Source organism: Triticum dicoccoides, chromosome 3A, assembly GCF_002162155.2.
Source record: "Triticum dicoccoides isolate Atlit2015 ecotype Zavitan chromosome 3A, WEW_v2.0, whole genome shotgun sequence".
In the NCBI taxonomy this organism is placed as follows: Eukaryota; Viridiplantae; Streptophyta; class Magnoliopsida; order Poales; family Poaceae; genus Triticum; species Triticum dicoccoides.
This window is the reverse complement of record NC_041384.1, coordinates 592,480,217-592,488,514: the sequence shown is the minus strand read 5'-3', so window position 1 is coordinate 592,488,514 and position 8,298 is coordinate 592,480,217. Positions and strand designations below refer to the sequence as shown.

The 8,298-nt window shown below is 45.7% G+C and overlaps 1 long non-coding RNA gene across 1 annotated transcript in view; it reads right to left on the bottom strand.

Moving 5' to 3' along the window:
• Positions 1-491: 491 nt before the first annotated feature.
• The window catches only part of LOC119272238, a 10,735-nt gene continuing 2,928 nt past the window's right edge, over positions 492-8,298 (bottom strand). The window contains exons 2-3 of the long non-coding RNA XR_005134721.1: positions 8,119-8,123; positions 492-503 (exon numbers count right to left, since the gene is read on the bottom strand). This is a non-coding gene — a long non-coding RNA (uncharacterized LOC119272238). The remainder of the gene's footprint in view (positions 504-8,118; positions 8,124-8,298) is intronic.

The window sequence follows — 8,298 nt, the reverse complement described above, 5'->3', positions numbered from 1 at the left end:
CGCCGCCGCGCGCCGCCCGCCGCCGCTGCGCCGCCACCTCCCTCTTGCCGGCTGCCGCCGTCGTCACCCGGCCTGAGCCGGCCATCTCCTCCGCTGCCCTCTGCGCCGCCCCTCATTGCCGGACATCGCCGGACATCGCCACCTCGCTGGCGTCTTCTTCCTCTCCAGCGAGATCCCGTAGGGTGGACCAGATCCACCACTCCCCCCAACCAAACGCGTGCCCTCGTCCCAGATCCACCCCGTCCCGGAACCGCTCCGTCCCGCGTTGACTTTTTCGTGGAGGTATAATTTCACCAAGTCCCCGAAATTCCCAGATCCATTTGCACATGTTCATCGCATCGTAACTTTGCATCCATAGCTCCGATTCATGCATATAGCATATCAAAATGTTCATCTCAGAGAGTACATCATATCATTCCATTGCATCATTTTCATTGGAGTTCATCTTGATGCCCGAAATGCTGTTAGAAGAGTGCTACTTGAGATAATTGTCAGATCTGCTGCTCCATTTAGCTATTTGTCATTTTTGCCATGATTATTGTGTGCATGATATGCCCATGAGTTCTACATATGTTTTGTTAAGGGGTTTGCCATCTTTCCAGAGGTGCATCCCATGTATTTTTGTGATGTGTGTGGTGACTAGCACCAGCTTGCAAAGTGGTGCACTTGGTAATTCTGTTTTCAAGGACTTAGCATTTCCACCAAGTCCTTGAGCTGTTTATCTCATATGGCCATATGTTCATGTTGTTTCCTAGTGATCCGTGCCCCTTTTGAGGATGATCAGTAAGGATGTTTTGTTAATCTTGTAGTGCTCTATCCATCCATGCCTTTGTTTGCAATTATGGAGCACCCTAGCTTGAGTCAATCGAGCTCTACTTTTGCTACTTTGTGAATCTGGGCAGATTGTCAACTTGTTTGCAATTTTGCCGATGATGTTGTAGTTGATCCGTGCATGCTATGCTATTGTTCTTGCCATGTCTAGCTTGCATTTTGTGTGTTCTTGATGGGTGGATGCTTAGCTTATCATGACTTGCTCCGTAGTGAGTGCATCGAGCTCGTAAACATGCCTACTTGATATCTGTTTTCAGCATGTGCCAGTTTTCACTAAGTCTGAAAACTGATTATGTTTTTTCTATGTTCACATGCTTGCTATTGTATTTTCTGATCCCTTTTGGCTCAAGATCACTAAGGGACTTTTGTTAAGCTCTTTGAGTAGCTCCATGCCATGCTTTACTTTGCCATGTTCAGGTCCTGTAGCATGTAGTTTTGTTGCTCCGAAGAGGGCTACCTGATCTTAAATTCCAGACAAGTGTTAATTTCACTAAGTCTGAGATCTGTTTGTCATATGCATTTTTGCCATGCTTGTTTGAACCTGTTAATGGATGAATTGGCCGTAGCTCAGTGCTAGACTTTTGTTAAGCATCATGAATGCTTCCCTGCCATGTATTTTGTTGTCATGTTTGGGTGCTGTAGCATGTTCATCTCATTGCATTTGGATGGCTACTTGCTGTAAATCGCAGACCGGTGTCATTTTTGAATCGCTTGCCATTTCCAAACCGTAACTCCGATTCCGGCGTTCTTTATATCGTTTTCAAGCGATTTCATCTCATCTTTCCAGTGGCACACTTGGATTCCCAAGTTGAGTCCAGGTTCATGCATTCCTTGTCAAATCATGCATATGCATCGCATACCGCATATCATACCATGTTCATGTGTTGGTTGTTTACTATGTTGTGTGCTTCTTTTCCGGTGTTTGCTTTTTCGGGTTGGTTCCGATAACGTCGTGTTGTGAGGACCCGTTCGTCTATGTTCCGTTTGTCTTCTTCATGGACTCGTTCTTCTTCCTTGCGGGATCTCAGGCAAGATGATCATACCCTTGAAATCACTTCTATCTTTGCTCGCTAGTTGCTCGCTCTTTTGCTATGCCTATGCTGCGATACCTACCACTTTCTTATCATGTCTCCCATATTGTTGAACCAAGCCTCTAACCCACCTTGTCCTAGCAAACCGTTGTTTGGCTATGTTACCACTTTGCTCAGCCCCTCTTATAGCGTTGTTAGTTGCATGTGAAGATTGAAGTTTGTTCCTTGTTGGAACATGGAGATGTTGTTCCCTGTTGGAATTTGTTTACTTGTTGGGATATCACTATATATCTTATTTAATTAATGCATCTATATACTTGGTAAAGGGTGGAAGGCTCGGCCTTTTGCCTGGTGGTTTGTTCCACTCTTGCCACCCTAGTTTCCGTCATATCGGTGTTATGTTCCCAGATTTTGCGTTCCTTACGCGATTGGGTTATAATGGGAACCCCTTGACAGTTCGCTTTGAATAAAACTCCTCCAGCAAGGCCCAACCTTGGTTTTACCATTCGCCACCTAGCCTTTTTCCCTTGGGAGTCGCGCATCCCGAGGGTCATCTTTATTTTAAACCCCCCCCCCCCGGGCCAGTGCTTGTCTAACTGTTGGTCCAAACTAGAGACACTTGCGGCGCCACCTCGGGGAAACTTGAGGGCTGGTTTTAGCTGTACGTAGTGTTCATTCGGTGTTGCCCTGAGAACGAGATATGTGCAGCTCCTATCAGGATGTCGGCGCATCGGGCGGTCTTGCTGGACTTGTTTTACCATTGTCGAGGATGTCTTGAAGAACCGGGATACCGAGTCTGATCGGAATGTCTCGGGAGGAGGTCTATTCCTTCGTTGACCGTGAGAGCTTGTCATGGGCTAAGTTGGGACACCCCTGCAGGGATTTGAACTTTCGAAAGCCGTGCCCGCGGTTATGGGCAGATGGGAATTTGTTAATGTCCGGTTGTAGAAAACCTAAAGTTGACCTTAATTAAAATGTATCAACAGCGTGTGTTACCGTGATGGTCTCTTTCCGGCGGAGTCCGGGAAGTGAACACGGTGTTGGAGTTATGTTTGACGTAGGTTGTTTAGGATCACTTCTTGACATGCTTTTATCGACCGTGCTTTGCCTTCTCTTCTCGCTCTTATTTGCATATGTTAGCCACCATATATGATAGTCGCTTGCTGCAGCTCCACCTCATACCTTTACCTTACCCATAAGCTTAAATAGTCTTGATCGCGAGGGTGCGAGATTGCTGAGTCCCTGTGGCTCACAGATACTTCCAAAACCAGCTTGCAGGTGCCGATGAGTCCATGCAGATGACGCAACCAAGCTCAGGAGGAGCTCGATGAAGATCTTGTCCTTTGTGTTGTTTTGTTCTAGTTGATTAGTAGTGGAGCCCAGTTGGGGTCGATCGGGGACCTTTGTCACTTTTGGGGTTCTTCTTTTATTTTGGCTCCGTAGTCGGGCCCTGATTGTATTTGGATGATATAATGCTTTATTCCTGTAATTGTGTGAAGTGGCAATTGTATGCCAACTATGTAACTTCTTCCCCTATTTTATTACATGGGTTGTGTGAAGATTACCTCACTTGCGACATTGCTTTCAATGTGGTTATGCCTCTAAGTCGTGCTTCGACACATGGGAGATATAGCCGCATCGAGGGCGTTATAAATTGTCACTTCATTCAAAGCTCGATAATCAACAACCATCCTTAGGGATTTATCCTTCTTCTCAACCAAAAGCACTGGGGATCCCCAGGGTGATGAACTTCTTCGAATGTAACCTTTCTCCAATAACTCCTTGATCTGTTTCTTAATTTCCTCCAGATCATTTGCGGGCATCCGATAGGGTCTCTTGGATATTGGCCATGTACCTGGCAATAGCTCTATCAAAAACTCAATGTCTCTATCTGGTGGCATGCCTAGTAACTCCTCTGGAAAAACATCCGGGTAATCCTGCACTACAGGCACTTCCTCCTGAACAACTCTCGTGAGGGCATTCACTTGGTTCCTCCTAGGCACATGTCTAGATACATACTTAATCCTTTTTCCCTCCGGGGTGGTGAGATAGATCGACTTACTAGCACAGTCAGTACTTCCTCCATACTTTGACATCCAGTCCATACCTAATATCACATCCAATCCTTGTGACCCCGATATAATTAGGTCGGACGGAAAAACATGTGTGCCAATGGTTAGGGGTATTTGGTCGCACCATCGGCTGGCCATGTACTCTGCTCCGGGTGAACTCACTAGGAGAGGGGTCCTAAGGGTTTGGGTTGGTAGTTTAAACTTATCCATGAATCCCCTTGATATGTATGAATGCGATGCACCAGTATCGAAAAGAACAAGAGCGGTAAATGACTTAACCAAAAACTTACCTATTACCGCGTCCGGCTGCTCTTCAACCTCCTCCACGTCAACGTGGTTAACTTGTCCTTTGTTGAATGGATTAGGATTCTTCCCAACGCTCCCATTTTCGTTTCCATTCCTTCCTTCAGGGCAATCATTGGCATAGTGCCATGTCTTCCCGCACTTAAAGCAAGTAACTTGACTTAGGTCTCTTTTGGCGGGTGTGGCTGGGTTGGAGCGGTTCTGATTGTGGTTAGCTCCGTTCCCATTTCCATTCTTACCACCATTGTGATTATGCGATCCTCCTCCAGTGTGGTTGTGACCTCCATGGTTATGAACAAGTCCTCCCGAGTTCGTGGTTAGGCGAGGCTTCTGCTGAGCTCCTGAGTTATACTTCCCTTGTCCGTACTTCCTCTTACGGCTCTCAATCTGCTGCTGCTTCCCTTCAATCATAAGAGCCTTATCTACCAACTCCTAGTAGTTGTTGAAGGTTTCTACCATCAATTGCATGCTCATCTCATCATTTAGCCCTTCCATAAACTTCTCCTGCTTCGCGGCATCTGTGGCCACATCATCAGGGGCATAGCGAGATAACTTGCTAAACTCATCCACGTACTGAGCAACAGTACTGTTCCCCTGGCGTAAGTTGCGGAACTCCCGCTTCTTCATCTGCATGGCTCCAGTTGAGACATGGGCTGTGCGGAAAGCTTGCTGAAACTGGTCCCAAGTGACATTGGCTACAAGAAAAGTAGCCGTGTAATTCTCCCACCATGAGGCTGCTGGTCCATCCAACTGATGTGCGGCAAAGCACACCTTCTCAGCATCTGTGCAACCTGCAGTGGTCAACTCCCTTTCAATACGGCGTAGCCAATCATCAGCAACTATAGGCTCGGTGCTACTGGAAAACACCGGCGGCTATAACCTTAGAAAACGGGCTAGGTTATCCACTGGCGGCGGGTTGTTGTTGTTGTTGTTGTTGCCCTAGTTCTGAACTAGCAATTGCATCAAGGTATTCTGTTGCTGGATCAATTGAGTGAGCTCCGGTGGGAAAGCAAAAACAAGGTCACGTCTCGAAGGCATCTAATGGGTTTAGATGGAAGAGATTAGAATAGAATGAGGTCTAATGAGAAGGCACTACCCATATGCACATGAGACAAACACAATCATTTCACTCAATCAATCAAGCAAGGGCATATAGGCGGTCTAGAACTATCGCAAAAGTGCTCAACTACTACTGATTACATGGGGGTATACCAATAATATATGGTGGCCATCTAGAAATTTTGATCGGTGGAAGACTCCATGATGTCTGCTCCAGCTTCGTCTTCAAAGTCATCATCACTAGGATCGGAATCGGTGTCGTTGACGATGATGTAGTTGTCCGGGCAAGTGGAACCGTCGTCTTCTTTTGGTATGGGTCTCCCATGAATACTTCGATCTTCTTAACTAGGACGTCATTCTTCTCGAGTAGTGTCTTGATTTCCTCCTCATATCCATCGCGTGTAAACTTGAGTTCTTCCTCCATCTCGATGATCCTAGTCTTTGCCTTCTTCAAGGCCATCATGTCTGCGCACATCTGGTTCTCCTGACGTCGAATGTGCTGGTTTAACTCCTGGATGAAAGCTGCAATGGATCTATCCTTCCTGGTGCTGATTACTTCCCATTGCTCATCTCGGCGCCCACATATTTGGTAGATAGTGTCCTTGAGTTCCCTGTTGTAGACTTCTCCAATGCGTCCCATGGTAATGTAGGCTGGCATTCTCTTTCCTAAACTCCAGGTTGGTGCGTCGAAGGAAAATTCTATGGTTTGGAAGTTGGCGAGAAGGTCCTTCCTGGAACTCGTACTTGAATCATCCAGCGCTCCTCTTCTGGTATGGTGGCGTTGTACGTCCCGGTGAAGCTTGGTATTCCAATGTTCAAGTACCTAGTGACTTCCTTCAAGTTACGTCCAAAAGGTGTGTCTTCATCCGGTTGTGCGAACTTGTTCTTCATCTCCGTCATCCTAAGGAGTAGAAAATGGAGAGGAGTTAGAAATGAGTAGAGAAGAGTGACCTATGGTTTATCTTAGTGGTCGTGTCCTACACTCAACATGTGCTCTGATACCATCTTGTAGCGACCCGACCTCAGATGGCCAAGTCTCTGTGCTTCAGTGTCATCCCTGGATCGGTAATGCTGACACACACAGTACTCGAGGATTTATAGCAGAGTAGCAATCACACACTTATTACATCGAATGTCTCCAAAGAGAACTTATTACAATAATATGGCTTAAGGCCATCTAATGCGATAACAGCGGAAGGCTTGGAAGATAAAGTGAGTCCATCAACTCCAACGGCATAGCTGAGCTGCACGGCAACGACCTAACGAACCTTACTCTTCGTTTGAAAAGTCTGCAACATAATACGTTGCAGCCCGAGAACGGGTCAGCACATGGAATATGATGGCAAAGTAACACACTAGAGCAAGAACAGAATAATGCTATCACTATATGCATATTTGGCTGGTGGAAAGCTCTACGGTTATAGTTTTGCGAAAAGCCAATTTTTCCCTACAACAAAGGAATAGATTTTATTTAACTATCATGGTGGTTGAACAACATTAAGAAGGTAACCCCAACTCAATCCCAAATTAAAGTAGTTAACAACCCAACAATATTAATTAAGAGTGGTGAGATACATGTGATAACTCAAGTACTAGATACTCAAGATTGTCCATAACCGGGGACATGGCTAACCATGATTAGATTGTACACTCTACAGAGGTTTGAGCACTTTTCCCCACAAGACTCAATCGCCTCCGTTGGATTTCTCGCACTGCATGGTGTTTGAGAAACGGATGACCGAGACACAATCTTTCAGAAACGTTAACTCTCTACTCCGGGTAGACCATACCAAACCTACAAAACCCACTACCTGTTGATCTACCTCTTCAAGAGCTTCACGTAACTTACTCAGCTATGCTACAGCCCATAATAGCTTGTGGCTGCACACGGAAGTTTCTAGCATGAATCATCTCAGTTCCCTTTGAGCCTGGGTGGCGGTCCATAGGAAGATCACACGGGTACCCCGGGATTTCCAAAAAAATAGACAACACTGGGTTCCCCAGGTGCCTCAATCCACCCAGATGTTTATTTAAGTTGCCACCTTAAGTTGAACCATTACTTAACTAATCTCACATCTGTCATGGATTTCACTCAAACCCAAACCACGTCTACGAGCATAGCATAGCATAGTAATATAAGCAACGCGTCGAAGTAACTCCCAAGGGTTTGAATGTAACAGGGCAATAGGTTCTACCTCATCGACTACTTCCCAACCCACAAGTTAATGACATCCTAATCATGCAATGTTTGAGGATTGGAACTAATGCATAAAAACCGGGTATGGAAAGAGTATGATTAATGTGTTACTTGCCTTGTTAACAATCCGCGAATGCTAAAGACTCGTAGTAACACGCTTCGCACTCCGGGTGTTCTATCGCAAACAAACAATAACATACATAAGCAACAAGCAAAGATGCACAAGCAAAACTCAAATAAAAGTGGTTGACCAGAAAGTTCAACTTAAGAACTCCGGTTAGCAAAAAGATTCAAATCAAGCGGAGCAACGAAACTCAAACGGCGAAAGAAACAAGATCCGTTTACTAATCTAGACCTAGGTCTAATTTTACAGTAGCAAAAACTTGTGCAAGTTGGTTAAACAGAAAGAGGGTCTCGAGACGAAGATCTAGGCACTTGAATCGCCTGATTCCGACTAACGAGCGAAAAGATAAACAGAAACTAAGATCGGATCAGAAATCACGATCGAAAATAATCGCGGATAAAACCGACAAAAAGAAAATTGACGAACAGACTAACTAACGAACGTTCGTTAACTGTAACTAATGGGCAAAAACCGTTCGTTAAAACGAACGTACGGACAAACGTCCGCTAAATAGAAGAACCGAGAAAAACTGGCGAACCAATCTAAAAAAATGAACTAGGGTTTCTAAAAAAACTAAACGGTTTTAAAAAAACCGGCGGCTCGGGATCCGGCGTGGTACCTCCGGCGAGGCGTGGTTTGGGCGGTGGGGTGGCGGCGGTGCTCGGCGGCGGCGCGGGCGGC